This window comes from Triticum aestivum, chromosome 7A (genome assembly GCF_018294505.1).
Source record: "Triticum aestivum cultivar Chinese Spring chromosome 7A, IWGSC CS RefSeq v2.1, whole genome shotgun sequence".
NCBI classification, from domain to species: Eukaryota; Viridiplantae; Streptophyta; class Magnoliopsida; order Poales; family Poaceae; genus Triticum; species Triticum aestivum.
The window spans coordinates 636,419,656-636,437,415 of NC_057812.1; the positions used below are offsets into that span (position 1 = coordinate 636,419,656).

At 49.4% G+C, this 17,760-nt stretch overlaps 1 pseudogene; it reads right to left on the reverse strand.

The window, feature by feature from the left end:
- Positions 1–16,331: 16,331 nt before the first annotated feature.
- On the reverse strand, positions 16,332–17,113 carry LOC123153614 (putative cyclin-dependent kinase F-2; annotated as a pseudogene).
- Between the last annotated feature and the right edge of the window lie 647 nt (positions 17,114–17,760).

Here is a 17,760-nt window from a genome sequence, read left to right on the forward strand (position 1 = left end):
ACCCTATGTGGTGCCGGAGAGGAAGGTCAAGAAGAAGGCCATGGGGACTCGAAAGAGTGCCCGCTGCCCGGAGGTGTCGGATTCATCATCCGACGAATCCAAGACGCACTCCTCCCGTGAAGACGAGGAGGAGGAAGAAGAGACCCCTCCCCCTCCAGCGGGGGAAGGGAAGAAAAGGAAGGCTGCCCCAACTGGGGAGGCCGAAGGGTCCAAGAAGGGGAAAACCCTTCCTCCGGACTATTCTACCGACGCCGACGACGGCGGAGAGGAGTGGGCGCCCAGGGCCAAGCCCCTGGCCAAATCGTAAGAATCCGGATACCAGAGTAATTCATAGTATTCGTTTACTGCATAGCTTTCCCTTACGTCGAATATGTTTATGCAGCCCACCCAAAGACCGGCTCGACGCGTCGTCGAGCGGCTCACTGGACTCGTCGGACGTGAACTCGCTTCCGATGGCTTCCTCCCCCGCCCTACGGACGACACCGAAGTGTTGTCCCAACAGGTTCCAAGCCGGGAGGAGGTGGTCCCAGACTCCAGGAGTAAAGGGGGTGAAACCCCCCCAGGGCACCAAGCCCGGCTCTAGGCCGGACACCGCTCCGAAACCTTCAAAGGTTCCAGAGTCCGGCGGGCGACCTCCTTCCAAGAGGAGCCAGCCCACTGTGCCGGCGACCCCCGTCCAACCGGAGGCGCCGAACAATCTGTTGGAGGCGCTCCAAGGCGCCTTCATCGACGAGGGGACCGCACTATTATGAGTGCGGTGATCCAGAAGGTTCAGTCCACCAAGAGCGGACTGACTGAAGCTTGTACTAGCCTTTTAACAGGCTTTGAGGTAAGTAAAGAATGTGTAAATAATATTACCGCATAGACAATAGCCCCTGATGCTCTGTTTGGTGTTCGGGAAGAAAAGCCGAATAGAGGATCAAATAAAATTCGCAGGAGTCTAACAAAAAGGAGTCAATATGCGTGTGCAGGTTTCCCTGCTTGCGTCCGCCGCACTGACTGCGGAAGTGGACACGCTAAAGCAGAACCTCGAGCGGTCCGAGCAAGAGCTCGGGCGTGCCAAGAAGCAGGTCGAGGACAAGGAAGGTAAGAAATACCTTGTTTAAATATATATAAAAAGGTGCAATTGCAAAAAATGACAGGATTAACGTGGCTATTGTAGGGGGGCCACGTCTGAGGTGGCGACCCTTAATCAAGCGCTGGTCGAGGCTGAGCAGAGGGCGGCCACGGAGCGCACCGAGCGGTTGAAGTATGAGGCCGAGGTTGGCAAGGTACGGCAAGAGCTCCAGGCTCTCATGGAAAAGCATGAGAGTTTGGAGCTTGACTCAAAGATGCGAGCGTCCGAGCTCGCGGTGGCTATGGAAAATGCCAAATCTGCCAAGGCCGAATCCCAGAAGACCCTCTAGGAATTGGATGAGGTGAAGAAGATAGCGGTGGGTAAGGCATTCTTTATGCAAAGCAAACACATAAGCGTGAGTTACTTGTTACTTACCCGAATCCGGAGCTCTCCAGGAGCGTTCGCAGATCTTCCCCGGAGTGTATCTGATGCCGCTGCATTCTATCGAGCCAAGGAGGGCAGCTCAACGGAGAAGGTATTCTGGTCTCAGTACGCTGAGGCTGGACACCCCGTGCCCCTGAGCGACCAGTTGAAGCAGCTGGTCGAGCTCCACAAGGCGGCCGAACAGGCCATGAGGGGCCTCATAGTTCGGTTATGGCCTGGAGAGGCTCTGTCAGGGACCTATTTCGGGCTGGTGCGGCGGCTGCTGGAGGCCTGTCCAAGGCTCGAAGTCATCAAGCGCTCCGTCTGCATTGAAGGTGCCCGTAGGGCCCTTGCCCGTGCTAAGGTGCACTGGGGCAAGCTGGATGCTGAGAAGCTTGTGAAGGACGGGCCACCGCCGGGAAAAGAGCATCACAAGCCCGAGAATTATTATAAGGATGTTCTAAAGGGTGCCCGCCTTGTGGCGGATGAATGTTCTATGGATGTAATTTTTGAGTAAAACTCGCTCGTTTTGTCGTGTGCACTGAAAACTTGTTCATATGCGCTAAGCAATGCTGTTTGAATTTAAAATATTACCTTCTGTGCGGCTGTTTATCAATTTTGAGAGATGGCGAGTCGTCGGCTTCTGCCCCCGTGCCGCTAGTGCTGGGGTGCTCGGGGATAAACCTGAGCGCTCTTTTTCCCATGTTTGGGTCCTTCGAGGGAGGCGCTCAGCCCAACGAACAAGGCAATCGGACTATAATGCGTGAACACTCTCACTTAGCCATAGAATTCTATAATTTTAAATTTCGGTGAAGCCCCTGGTATTCAGAAGACCGAGTTCGGGGCGCTATCCACGCCTTGGCCGAATAGAGCCGACTCCTCGCCCTAAGCGGCATAAGTCTTTTGGGACTCGAAAAAACCTCTCGAACAGCGACCAGCTCTCGCTTCATCATGACAGTCAGTTTTAGCTTTCTCCACTGAGGTGCTCGACCCAGCTCAACTGGGGCACAATCGCAGTGGTTCTCCTAGTGCTACCTTAGCCGATATAGCGGAACGTAAGGCACCAAAACATAGGAGCCGGGCAAACCCAACTATTGACCCAAGACATAATTCGGAGCCGATGCATATAATGCTATAAGTTCGGGGTGCCGCACTTGTTGAAGTGTTCAGACTTCTCACACCATATTGAGGGGTGCTAAAGCCCCTGGCGTATTTTGGCCGTACCAAAGTGTACGGGTGCAACATGTCGTTAAGGAACATATATAAATATAAAAAAGGTAATGCAAAAATGGACAAAAGCTATTCATTGTTTATTAAAGAGGGTTGCGATCAAAGCAGAATGATACAATTAATGCGATAAGAAAAAGGTTGGACTATGTGACATGTCCGTTCCAGGGGCAAGCTGCGGAATAGTATGCGAAACAGGTATACTGCTCGGGATAGAGACCACCTGGGAGTTCCGTAATGCGGCGTGGCTTGTCTGCTTACTTGGTTCTTGCATCGTTTGTGCGGCAATTGAACTGCCAAACAGGCCTTCCGAAGAGTGGAGTCCTGAAAGTAAGAGAAAATTAAAAAATCGGCAGCCCCTGGTACGGTTGAAGCCGTGTTTTGGGCGTGCCGTGATGGTGCCCCTCCCCCTGTGCCCATGGTATCTCTAGAGTGTAGTTATGTATGCGAAGTACTGGCGTCGCCTTTTTGCGAGGGTTGGGGTTGGGGCCGCATTGCTACGCCTGCTCGAATCGTGCCAGGCGGTCTTGTTGTAGGTTACTCCGGGCGCGCTTGCCGGTGTCCGGTCATTTAGTGGCCGGACTGGAGAACTGCCTGGAGATGCTACTTTGTACTTCCGCTGCAAGGGCCGCCGTGTGCTCCTCCGTTTGAAGGGAGCATTCGGTGTTTCCATTGACCGTAATTACTCCTCGAGGGCCTGGCATCTTGAGCTTAAGGTATGCGTAATGCGGTACCGCATTGAACTTAGCAAATGCGGTTCGCCCGAGCAGTGCGTGATAACCACTGTGAAACGGGACTATGTCGAAGATTAACTCCTCACTTCGGAAATTATCCGGAGATCCGAAGACCACTTCAAGTGTGACTGAGCCTGTACAGTTGGCCTCTACACCTGGTATTACGCCTTTAAAGGTCATTTTGGTGGGCTTAATCCTCGAGGGATCTATGCCCATTTTCCGCACTGTATCCTGGTAAAGCAGGTTCACGCTGCTGCCGCCATCCATAAGGACTCTAGTGAGATGAAATCCGTCAATAATTGGGTCTAGGACCAATCGGCGAATACGCCATGACGGGTGCTAGTGGGATGGTCCCTTCGATCAAAGGTGATCGGGCAGGAGGACCATGGGTTGAACTTTGGGGCGACTGGCTCTAACGCGTTTACGTCCCTTAACGCGCGCTTCCGCTCCCTCTTGGGGATGTGGGTTGCATATATCATGTTCACCGTCTGCACTTGTGGGGGAAAACCCTTCTGCCCACTGTTGTTCGGCGGCCGGGGCTCCTCGTCGTTGTCGCTATGCAGCCCCTTGTCTTCATTTTCGGCATTTAACTTGCCTGCCTGCTTGAACACCCAACAATCCCTGTTGGTGTGATTGGCCGGCTTTTCGGGGGTGCCATTTATCTGGCACAAGCGATCGAGTATTCGGTCCAAACTGGACGGGCCCCTAGGATTCCTTGTGAATGGCTTTTTCCGCCGACCGGATTTACTCTGCATTGTCGCCGTTAATGCGGCGCTTCTGCTTGTTGCGACGCGACCTGCCACTACTATCCCTGGTGTCCGAATTACCAGGGTTCTTGGTCATATTGTTGCTATGAGCAAGCCAGCTGTCTTCTCCCGCGCAAACGCGGGTCATGAGTGTCCTGAGTCCTGCCATAGATTTCGGCTTTTCCTGTCCAAGGTGCCGGGCCAGCCACTCATCACGGATATTGTGCTTGAAGGCTGCTAGGGCCTCAGCATCCGGACAGTCGACTATTTGATTTTTCTTTGTTCGGAACCGTGTCCAGAATTGTCTAGCCGATTCCTCTGGCTGCTGGATTACGTGACTTAGGTCATCGGCGTCTCGGGGTCGCACATAAGTGCCCTGGAAATTGTCGAGGAATGCGGCTTCCAGGTCCTCCCAACAACTGATTGATCCTGTTGGCAAGCTGTTAAGCCAATGCCGAGCTGGTCCTTTAAGCTTGAGTGGTAGGTATTTGATGGCGTGGAAATCATCGCCACGGGCCATGTGGATATGAAGGAGATAATCCTCGATCCATACCGCAGGATCTGTTGTGCCATCATATGATTCAATGTTTACGGGTTTGAAACCCTCGGGGATTTGATGATCCATTATTTCGTCTGTAAAGCAGAGTGGGTGTGCGGCGCCTCTGTACTGGGCTATATCATGAAATAGCTCCAATGAGCCTTGTCTATTGTGTTCGGCCACACCGAATTTGTGGCCGGCGTGACGGTTACCGTCTCGAGCCGTGGGGCGCCCACGCGATCCGTAGATCGATCTTGTTTGCCTTGCCTTGTCCTCCAACATGTCTCGAAAGTCCGGCACATATTCCCGTGTCTTGGTACGGGGTGCGGCTTGACTGGAGGGCCGAGAGGCCTCTCTGTCGCGGCCACGAGTTGGCCGGTCGGCCGCATCAAGTGCTTCCTCCTCTAATTGGGGTAGCAACCTGCGCTTTGGGTAGCTCTTGGAGGGGCGTTTGAATTTATGCTCTTCGGCCGCGAGGACTTCAGTCCATCTGTCGACTAGCAAATCTTGATCAGCTTTAAGCTGTTGCTGTTTTTCTTCAGGCTTCTTGCTGTGGCTATAAGCCTGCTTTGAAAACGCTCTTGCTCGACGGGATCCTCTGGCACGACGAATTTGTCGTCGTCGAGGCTTGCCTTGTCTTCGGAGGGAGGCATATAATTATCGTCCTCGACCTCTCTGTCTGCCGCTCTCTCATGAGGGCTGGTTTCTCCATCCTCCTGTGCTAAATCTTGCTGGAGGGGGTTTTCTTCGGCACTTTCCGGAGTATTATTATCTCCCGTGCTGGAATCACCGTGTTTGTTTTGGCGGGATTTTGAGCGGCGCCGCTGACACCGGCGCTTAGGCTGTTTCTTGGAGGGGTCATCCTCCGCTGTTCCATCGCCATCTCCCTCTTTTGGGGTGTCCACCATGTATATGTCATACGATGAGGTGGCTTTCCAGGGCCTAGTAAGCGCTGGTTCTTCATCATCTCCTTCATCGGCGTCCATACCGTCGATGTCTTCGGAGTCAAAATCGAGCATGTCGGTTAAGTCGTCGACAGTGGCTACAAAGTGGGTGGTGGGTGGGCTTTGAATTTCTTCATCGTCCATACCCCAACCTCGCTGACCGTAGTCCGTCCAGGGCTCTCCTGATAAAGAGAGAGACTTCAGTGACTTCAGGATATCGCCGAAAGGCGAGTGCTGAAAGATGTCCGCGGTAGTAAACTCCATGATCGGCGCCCAATCGGATTCGATTGGCAGGGGCGCGGAGGGTTCGGAGTCCGGAGAGGAGTCCGGCTCCTTGGAGTCACGAGTCTCGCGGAGTGCGGGGCTGGTGTTCGGTTCAATCGCCATTGGGATCGCAGCCCCCAAGGCGGCGTCCAACCGCCCATCCTCGATCGGCGCAGTTGGCTCCAAATAAAGGATCGGAGCCGATGCGGGTGCGGCCTCCAGGACACTATTCGGCGGCAGAGCTAGGTCATGCTCGTCGGGGCAGTGCGGCGCGCTCGGCAGTGGCTCGAATCCGTCGAAGATCAAGTCCCCGCGGATGTCAGCCGTGTAGTTTAAACTTCCGAATCTAACCTGACGGCTAGGGGCGTAGCTTTCGATCTGCTCCAGATGGCCAAGTGAAGTGGCCCGCAGTGCGAAGCCACCGAAGACGAAGATCTGTCCGGGGAGGAAGGTCTCACCATGGACTGCATCGCTGTTGATGATCGTTGGAGCCATCGAGCCTGACGGCGACGACACAGAGGAACTCTCAATGAAAGCACCAATGTCGGTGTCAAAACCGACGGATCTAGGGTAGGGGGTCCTGAACTGTGCGTCTAGGCCGGATGGTAACAGGAGGCGAGGGACACGAAGTTTTACCCAGGTTCGGGCCCTCTCGATGGAGGTAAAACCCTACGTCCTGCTTGATTAATATTGATGATATGGGTAGTACAAGAGTAGATCTACCACGAGATCGAGGAGGCTAAACCCTAGAAGCTAGCCTATGGTATGATTGTTGATGTGTATGTCGTCCTACGGACTAAAACCCTCCAGTTCATATAGACACCGGGTAGGGTTAGGGTTACATAGAGTCGGTTACAATGGTAGGAGATCTTTATATCCGTATCGCCAAGCTTGCCTTCCACGCCAAGGAACGTCCCTTCCAGACACGGGATGGAGTCTTCAATCTTGTATCTTCATAGTCCAGGAGTCCGACTATCCGAACACCCCCTAATCCAGGACTCCCTCAGCTGCCAAGATGCCAACTAAAGAGGAGGCATCTGAATACTTTTTGAAAAGCAAGCAGGACCAGCTTGGTTATTAGATAGCATCATCTCTGAGGATTGAGAAGGGGTTGGCAACCCTAACTCAAAACTAGGAGAGCCTATAAAGAATCATGGAACAAAAATTCTATGATTTAGATGTCAAAGTAACTGAGATTCAGTCTGTTGTGGAGCAGCTACAGGATGACATGCAGGAGAGGAAGGGCAAGACAACCACTGATGCATTTGCCAGAGTGCCTCGAGCTTAGAGATCTGCTGTAGTGCCTGTTCCAGACACCAGAGTCACTTCATCTGCACCAGCTACAGCTCTAGCGCAACCAGCTCCAGCACCTACCCTAGCAGCTCCATCTACTTCAACTGAAGCCTTCGTCCTTGGAGTTCTTCGGACACCACCACCCGAAGACCAAGCCTGAGAGACGTTTTAGTGCTATGCATTTTCTATGAACTTTTTGGTAACTTGTTGTCAAAGGGGGAGAAAAATGTATAGATCATACGCTTCGAGAGAGAGAGTTTGCTTTTGTTCTCTCTTGTCTTCTTGGTTGAACTTTGTTTGTCTTTTATTTGCTTGAGATACTATGCTATTATCTGTGAGACATTGATGATCATGTGGTTGGTCATAAGCTACACTTATGCTTGTTAGATGATATTATCTTACTTATCCTTATATGATCATTCACTTTGCTTGGTGATGAGTGCATGTATTTAATTCTTATCATTTTGAGCACTCCACCAAGATGTATGTGACATGGAAGAGTAACCCATGATCCTAACTCATTGTGCATTTGCAGTCCAAAGCAAATCTTAAGATATGCACAAATTTAGGGGGAGCTCTTGCTTTTCACATACTTCTCAAAGCGACAATATCTTTCACTCTTATTATCATTTGTCGAAGCTTTGATCTATATGTTGTCATCAATTACCAAAAAGGGGGAGATTGAAAGTGCAACTATCCCTGGGTGGTTTTGGTAATTCCTAACAACATATAGCTCACTGAGCTAACATTATTCCAAGATTAATATTTCAGGAAAAGCTCAATGAATGGCATGGCATGGATGAGGAAAGTGGATCCCTCAAAATTCTAAGGACAAAAAGTTTGGCTCAAGCTTCAAAATCAAGACTCTACATTTTATATTCTAGTGATCCAAGATCACATTGAGTCTATAGGAAAAGCCAATACTATCAAGGAGGGATGAGGTGTTGCTTAATGGCTTGCTTGCTCAAAGTGCTTAGTGATATGCTCCAAAACCCTCAACTACCTTCCCACATCCACATATGACCTAAACCAAAAGTCAAACTCGGCCCCACCGATTCTTTCTATCCGGCACCACCGAGTTTCAAATATCATAGCCACTGCCACAAACCCTAGGCAAATCGGTCTCACCGATAGGGATCTCGGTCTCACCGGGATGGGATTGTAATCTCTCTGTTTCCCTTCATAACGTTTCGGTCTTACCGAGATGAGCGATCGGTCCCACCGAGATTTCAATGTAAACTCTCTGTTTCCCTTTCGTAACATTTCGGTCTCACCGAGATGGGCGAATCGGTCCCACCGAGTTTACCTGACCAACTCTCTGGTTAGCCTATTACCAAAATCAGTCCCACCGAGTTTGTCTAATCGGTCACACCGAGATTACGTTATGCCCTAACCCTAACCATATCGGTCCTACCGAGTTGCATCTCAGTCCCACCGAAAATCCTAACGGTCACTAGGTTTGCTGAATCGGTCCGACCGAGTTTAACCATTCGGTCCCACCGAGTTTGGCAAATTGTGTGTAACGGTTAGATTCTGCGTGGAGGCTATATATACCCCTCCACCCACTCTTCATTCGTGGAGAGAGCCATCAGAACATACCTACACTTCCAATACACATTTTCTGAGAGAGAACCACCTACATTTGTGTTGAGGTCAAGATATTCCATTCCAACCATATGAATCTTGATCTCTAGCCTTCCCCAAGTTGCTTTCCACTCAAATCTTCTTTCCACCAAATCAAAATCCTGTGAGAGAGAGTTGAGTGTTGGGGAGACTATCATTTGAACCACAAGAGCAAGGAGTTCATCATCAACACACCATTTGTTACTTCTTGGAGAGTGGTGTCTCCTAGATTGGGTAGGTGTCACTTGGGAGCCTCCGACAAGATTGTGGAGTTGAACCAAGGAGTTTGTAAGGGCAAGGAGATCGCCTACTTCGTGAAGATCTACCGCTAGTGAGGCAAGTCCTTCGTGGGCGACAGCCGTGATGGAATAGAAAAGGTTGCTTCTTCGTGGACCCTTCGTGGGTGGAGCCCTCCATGGACTCGCGCAACCGTTACCCTCCGTGGGTTGAAGTCTCCATCAGCATGGATGTATGATAGCACCACCTATCGGAACCATGACAAAAACATCCGTGTCTCCAATTGCGTTTAAATCCTCCAAACCCTTCCCTTTACATTCTTGCAAGTTGCATGCTTTACTTTCCGCTGCTCATATACTCTTTTGTATGCTTGCTTGAATTGTGTGGAGATTGCTTGACTTGTGCTAAGATAGCTAAAATCTGCCAAGAACTAAAATTGGGAAATGGCTAGATTTTTATTTGGTCAAGTAGTCTAATCACCCCCCCTCTAGACATACTTTCGATCCTACACAAGGGAAGAAACCCAAGTCTGGACCTAAACCTGAGAATGAGTGCTTCTACTGCAAACAGACTAGTCACTGGAAGCAGAACTGCCCCAAATATTTGGCGGATAAGAAGGATGGCAAGGTGAACAAAGGTATATGTGATATATATGTTATTGATGTGTACCTTACTAGAGCTCGCAGTAGCACCTTGGTATTTGATACTGGTTCTGTTGCTAATATTTGCAACTCGAAACAGGGACTACGGATTAAGCGAAGACTGGCTAAGGACGAGGTGACGATGCGCGTGGGAAATGGTTCCAAAGTCGTTGTGATCGCCGTCGGCACGTACCTCTACATCTACCTTCGGGATTAGTTTTAGACCTAAATAATTGTTATTTGGTGCCAGCGTTAAGCATGAACATTATATCTGGATCTTGTTTGATGCGAGACGGTTATTCATTTAAATCTGAGAATAATGGTTGTTCTATTTATATGAGTAATATCTTTTATGGTCATGCACCCTTGAAGAGTGGTATATTTTTGTTAAATCTCGATAGTAGCGATACACATATTCATAATGTTGAAGCCAAAAGATGCGGAGTTGATAATGATAGTGCAACTTATTTGTGGCACTGCCGTTTGGGTCATATTGGTATAAAGCGCATGAAGAAACTCCATACTGATGGACTTTTGGAATCACTTGGTACTTGCGAACCATGCCTTATGGGCAAGATGACTAAAACGCCGTTCTCCGGAACTATGGAGCGAGCAACAGATTTGTTGGAAATCATACATGCTGATGTATGTGGTTCGATGAATATTGAGGCTCGCGGCGGGTATCGTTATTTTCTCACCTTCACAGATGATTTAAGCAGATATGGGTATATCTACTTAATGAAACATAAATCTGAAACATTTGAAAAGTTCAAAGAATTGCAGAGTGAAGTGGAAAATCATCGTAACAAGAAAATAAAGTTTCTATGATCTGATTGTGGAGGATAATATTTGAGGTATTAGTTTGGTCTACATTTGAAACAATGCGGAATAGTTTCGCAACTCACACCACCTGGAACACCACAGCGTAATGGTGTGTCCGAATGTCATAATCGTACTTTACTAGATATGATGCGGTCTATGATGTCTCTTACTGATTTACTGCTATCATTTTGGGGTTATGCTTTAGAGACAGCTGCATTCACGTTAAATAGGGCACCATCAAAATCCGTTGAGACGACGCCTTATGAACTATGGTTTGGCAAGAAACCAAAGTGGTCGTTTCTTAAAGTTTGGGGCTGCGATGCTTATGTGAAAAAATTTCAACCTGATAAGCTCGAACTCAAGTCAGAGAAATGTGTCTTCATAGGATACCCAAAGGAAACTGATGAGTACACCTTCTATCATAGATCCGAAGGAAAGACATTTGTTGCTAAGAATGGATCCTTTCTAGAGGAGTTTCTCTCGAAAGAAGTGAGTCGGAGGAAAATAGAACTTGATGAGGTAACTATACCTGCTCCCTTATTGGAAAGTAGTTCATCACAGAAACCAGTTCCAGTGACACCTACACCAATTAGTGAGGAAGCTAATGATGATGATCATGAAACTTCAGATCAAGTTACTACCGAACCTCGTAGGTCAACCGGAGCAAGATCCGCACTAGAGTGGTACGGTAATCCTGTTCTGCAAGTCATGTTACTTGACCATGATGAACCTACAAACTATGAGGAAGCGATGATGAGCCCAGATTCCGCAAAATGGCTTGAGGCCATGAAATCTGAGATGGGATTCATGTATGAGAACAAAGTGTGGACTTTGGTTGACTTGTCCGATGATCGGCAAGCCATCAAGAATAAATGGATCTTCAAGAAGAAGACAGATGCTGACGGTATGTTACTATCTACAAAGCTCGACTTGTTGCGAAAGGTTTTCGACAAGTTCAAGGAGTTGACTACGATGAGACCTTCTCACCCGTAGTGATGCTTAAGTCCGTCCGAATCATGTTAGCAATTGCCGCATTTTATGATTATGAAATTTGGCAAATGGATGTAAATACTGCATTCCTGAATGGATTTCTGGAAGAAGACTTGTATATGATATAACCTGAAGGTTTTATCGATCCAAAGGGATCTAACAAAGTATGCAAGCTCCAGCGATCCATTTATGGACTGGTGCAAGCCTCTCGGAGTTGGAATAAATGTTTTGATAGTGTGATCAAAGCATATAGTTTTATACAGACTTTTGGAGAAGCCTTTATTTACAAGAAAGTGAGTGGGAGCTCTGTAGCATTTCTAATATTATATGTGGATGACATATTGTTGATTGGAAAAGATATAGAATTTCTGGATAGCATAAAATGACACTTGAATAAGAGTTTTTCAATGAAAGACCTCGGTGAAGCTGCTTATATATTGGGCATCAAGATCTATAGAGATAGATCAGGACGCTTAATTGGACTTCCACAAAGCACATACCTTGACAAAGTTTTGAAGAAGTTCAAAATGGATCAAGCTAAGAAAGGGTTCTTGCCTATGTTACAAGGTGTGAAGTTGAGTAAGACTCAATGCCCGACCACTGCAGAAGATAGAGAGAAAATGAAAAGTGTTCCCTATGCTTCAGCCATAGGCTCTATCATGTATGCAATGTTGTGTACCAGACCTGATGTGTGCCTTGCTATTAGCCTAGCAGGGAGGTACCAAAGTAATCCAGGAGTGGATCACTAGACAGCGGTCAAGAACATCCTGAAGTACCTGAAAAGGACCAAGGATATGTTTCTCGTTTATGGAGGTGACAAAGAGCTCATCGTAAATGGTTACGTTGATGCAAGCTTTGACACTGATCCGGACGATTCTAAATCGCAAACCGGATACGTGTTTATATTAAACGGTGGAGCTGTCAGTTGGAGCAGTTCTAAACAGAGCGTCGTGGCGGGATCTACATGTGAAGCGGAGTACATAGCTGCTTCGGAAGCAGCAAATGAAGGAGTCTGGATGAAGGAGTTCATATCCGATCTAGGTGTCATACCTAGAGCATCGGGTCCAATGGAAATCTTTTGTGACAATACTAGTGCAATTGCCTTGGCAAAGGAATCCAGATTTCACAAGAGAACCAAGCACATCAAGAGACGCTTCAACTCCATCCAGGATCAAGTCCAGGAACATAGAGATTTGCAAGATACATATGAATCTGAATGTTGCAGACCCGTTGACTAAGCCTCTTCCACGAGCAAAACAAGATCAGCACCAAGGCTCAATGGTGTTAAAATCATTACGGTGTAATCTAGATTATTGACTCTAGTGCAAGTGGGAGACTGAAGGAAATATGCCCTAGAGGCAATAATAAAGTTATTATTTATTTCCTTATTTCATGATAAATGTTTATTATTCATGCTAGAATTGTATTAACCGGAAACATAATACATGTGTGAATACATAGACAAACATAGTGTCACTAGTATGCCTCTACTTGACTAGTTCATTGATCAAAGATGGTTAAGTTTCCAAACCATAGACATGAGTTGTTATTTGATCAATGGGATCACATCATTAGGAAAATGATGTGATTGACTTGACCCATTCGTTAGCTTAGCACTTGATCGTTTCTGTTTACTGCTATTGCTTTCTTCATGACTTATACATGTTCTTATGACTATGAGATTATGCAACTCCCGAATACCAGAGGAACACTTTGTGTGCTACCAAACGTCACAACATAACTGGGTGATTATAAAGGTGCTCTACAGGTGTCTCCGATGGTACTTGTTGAGTTGGCATAGATCAAGATTAGGATTTGTCACTCCGATTGTCGGAGAGGTATCTCTGGGCCCTCTCGGTAATGCACATCACTATAAGCCTTGCAAGCATTGTGACTAATGAGTTAGTTGCAGGATGATGCATTACGAAACGAGTAAAGAGACTTGTCGGTAACGAGATTGAACTAGGTATTGGGATACCGACGATCGAATCTTGGGCAAGTAACATACCGATGACAAAGAGAACAACGTATAGTTTTATGCGGTTTGACCGATAAAGATCTTCATAGAATATGTAGGAACCAATATGAGCATCCAGGTTCCGCTATTGGTTATTGATCGGAGACATGTCTCGGTCATGTCTACATAGTTCTCGAACCCATAGGGTCCGCACGCTTAAAGTTCTGTGACGATCGGTTTTATGAATTTATATGTTTTGATGTACCAAAGGTAGTTCGGAGTCCCGGATATGATCACGGACATGACGGGAGTCTCTAAATAGTCGAGACATAAAGATTGATATATTGGAAGCCTACATTTGGACATTGGAAGAGTTCCGGGTAAAATCGAGATTTTACCGGAGTACCGGAGGGGTTACCGGAACCCCCAGGGGGCTAATGGGCCTTGTTGGGCCATAAGGGAAAGAGAGAGGGGCCGGCCTAGGGCACGCAGCGCGCCCCCTCCCTCTGGTCCGAATTGGACTAGGAGAAGGGGGGCGGCGCCCCCCCCCCCTTTCCTTCTCTTTCTTCCCCTTCCTTTCCCCCTCCTAGTAGGAGTAGGAAAGGGAGGAATCCTACTCCTACTAGGAGGAGGATTCCTCCTCCTGGCGCACCAACAAGGGCCGGCCGGCCTCCCCCTTGCTCCTTTATATACAGAGGCAGGGGGCACCTCTAGACACACAAGTTGATCACAAAGATCTCTCCCAGCCGTGTGGGGTGCCCTCCTTCACCATAATCCACCTCGGTCATACTGTAGCGGTGTTTAGGCGAAGCCCTGTTGCGGTAACTTCATCAACATCGTCACCACGCCGTCGTGCTGACGAAACTCTTCCCCGAGTTCTACTGGATCGTGAGTTCGCGGGACATCACCGAGCTGAACGTGTGCTGAACGCGGAGGTGTCGTACGTTCGGTACTGAGGATCGGTCGATCGTGAAGACGTACGGCTACATCAACCGCGTTGTCATAACGCTTCCGCTTAACGGTCTACGAGGGTACGTGGACGACACTCTCCCCTCTCGTTGCTATGCATCACCATGATCCTGCGTGTGCGTATGAATTTTTTTGAAATTACTATGTTCCCCAACAGAGGAGCTCCCGCCTGGTCCATCCACGATCGCCGGAGCGCCATGCGGAGCACGAGCTTCTCCTCGTCCTGGTCAAAGGGACTCGACAAGTTGGTGTTGGCCAGCACCACCCAGTTGATCTCGTCGGAACCGAAGGCGGCCATGGCGGAGGGGACGGAGGAGAGATTGGGTGGAAGGGAAGGGGACAAAGGGGTGCGGAGAGGGCGAGAAGACTAAAGCGGAGTGGGGTTTGACTAGGGTTCTTCGTCCGGATGTGGTTTTTGTGGGGACGGTGGTGGGGGTCACATTTTTGGTGTTTTCAAATTGATAGAAAGGGTTTGCTAAATCACAGGACACTAGTATTGGTTACCACCATACCAGTATATTATAAACCATGTATTCCACTGGTGTCCCAATTTTGTGTCTACATTGCGTCTGCCAGATATCTTTGGGCAATGGAAGCAAATGCTATCAACGGGAACAACGGTTTTGTAGAGGTCAGGGGTGCCGTTGGCCTTGTTTGCTGTGCAATGCAACAGCAAGAAACGGTTGATGTTCGATGTTTTGAGTGGAAATGTCCCTGGAACAACCAGCATTTTATTTCCGGATGCTCACCCAACAAAGGCTAATCATTTTCTATGTTTTTTTGACTGTGAACTGTGGGGAAAACCCCCACAGCATATCAAAACTTTATTAAAGCCAGACAACAGTTACAACAACATGATTACAAGAGGTAACCGAAAGGAGAGGAGAAAAACAAAAGAAAATAAAAGGCGAAAACTTAAGGTGGCAAGAAAGAGATCCACTTGAGTAGCTCATCCTTGTATCCAGATTTGATTCGATGCTGCATCAGAGTAATGTCATGCTTGAAAGCTCCTCTCCATTTGTTGAAACTTGCCCTCTCTCCTCTGAACACTGTGGCATTTCTGATTATCCAGATATTCCAGCAGGCAATAAATACTACTTCATTGAAAAAGGGCTTATCAAAACTTCTCCTTGCCTGGATGACTAGGTCAGACATTGAAGTTCCAGCCGACCAATCGATCTGCAAATAATTCCAAACTCTGACACTGAAATTGCAGTTGAAGAAGAGATGGTCTCTGGTTTCTCTCGCTTGAAGGGGGCATAGCCTGCAAGTAACACCATCATCCATATGCCAGTGCCTTCTATCAACCATATCCTTAGTGTTGAGTTTATCCATGATGAGCATCCATGCAAAAACCTTGATCTTGATAGTGCAAGAGGATTTCCAGATCCAGCACAGCAAGTGGTTAAACGTTTCATTCTGAAAAACATGACCATAGAACAGCTTAGGTTTGTAAACCTTTGAGGAGCCCTGCCAGAACCATAAATCCTTACAAGCGTCATCTCTTGTATGGGAGATCAACATACTTCTTATCAAGTTTAGCTCATCAAAAGCTTGAGCAAACAAAGATAGGTGAAAGTGTTGGTACAAGTCAATTGAATTGAAGATAGCCTTAACAGAAATCCATGGATCCTTGGCAAAAGAGAATAATCTTGGGAATCTAGACTGCAAGCTAGAAACGTGTACTGGTCGACTCTCCATGTCGCGTGTCGTGGAGACGTGTACTGGTCTGCAGTATTGGTAGCACTATGTCAAACCAACTCATTTACAATTCCATTACAGCTCCACTCAAGCTCTGTACACTTTTCAAGCATGCTTTACAAGGTACGCTCGTCCCTGGCAGTAAAGTAAACTCGTGAATATACATTACAAAATAAAATCATCTTTGTACGCGGCTCCCAAGAATGGTGGTCGAGCACGCATCCTACGCGGCGTGGACGTCGGCGGTGCCAGCGAACCATGGGCACCATGGCCGCTGGCGGACGCTCGCCGGGGTCGCACGTGAGGAGCCCCTCTAAAAAAACCTCGAACACGTCACGCGACAGGCGCTCCTCGGGAAACAGCTCGCGCGGCCGGCTGCCGCCTCGGCCGGTCAGCGGCTTCTGCCCCGCGTCGGCGAGCGGCGTGGATGCCATACCCATACACGTGCTACCGAGCACGCGGAAGATTCTCAGGAGCTGGTCGGTCGCGCTGTGGCCAGGGAACAATGGCTCGCCGGCGAGCAGCTCAGCCATGACGCAGCGGAGCGACCAGGCGTCCACGAGCTCGTCGTACTCCGGCTTCCCCAGGAGCATCTCCGGAGCCATGTACCAGAGCGTGTCGGCCTGACCGCGCGCGGCGGAGCGCGGCGCGCTCGCCATTGAAACGGCCAGCCCGAGGTTGCATATCTTCACCACGCCTTCGCCGCCGACGAGGATGTTCCCGGGCTTGATGTCCCGGTGGACAATGCCGCGCTCGTGCATCCTCTCGGCGCCGCCCAGGATCTGCCGCATGACGCGGCGCGTCTCCTCCTCAGTGAACGGCTCGTGGCGATCACGCAGAAGGCAGAACGTGGCCGAGGCTCGGGCCGACGTGCTCCAGGACGAGGCTGCACTGTCCGGTGCAAGCCGACGACGGACGGGTGGCCACGGCACGCCGCGAGGTAGCATGCCTCACGCAGCAGGTTGCGGCGGAGCGCGTGGGCACGGCGCCTCCTCTTGCCGTCGTCGGGTGAGCGGATGAGGCATTTCAGGGCGACGTCCGCGCCAGGAGCCGCCCTTCCCGCGCCAGCAGGTTGCGGTGGAGCGCGTGGGCGCGTCAGCTTGTAGTCCCGATGCGCCGTCTCTTGCGGGAGCCGGCGGCGTGGTCATCGATCATGGCGCCAATGGCGGCTTCGGCAGCGGCTACCCGCGAGACGGTGGCCATGGGGTTCCTACCCCCGCTGCTGGTGCGTGACGGTGGTCATGGGGTGGCCGTGAATGTACAGGGCAAGTTTTCGTGGCGCGCGCGCAACGCGTGGAGCGCATTTGCCGCCGTTCAATCGGATTCCGGCCGACTGGAGTGAAACGCGCTTCCGAATTCGATCGGGAGTACCGACTGGAGTACGGCCACCGCCTCGCCGGGAGATATAAGCTGCATTGGGGGCCTCGTGGTAGGCGATCGCCTTCTTCCTTCCCAATTTCCCCATCCAATCCTCCCCACTCCCCCATCCAATCCAAGATCGATCGCAGGAGCTCGCAGAAAAGCCGCCGCCGCCATGGCCGCGCAGATGCTCCGCCGGTGGAAGAGCTTCTACGGCGCCTTCGACCCCGTGGAC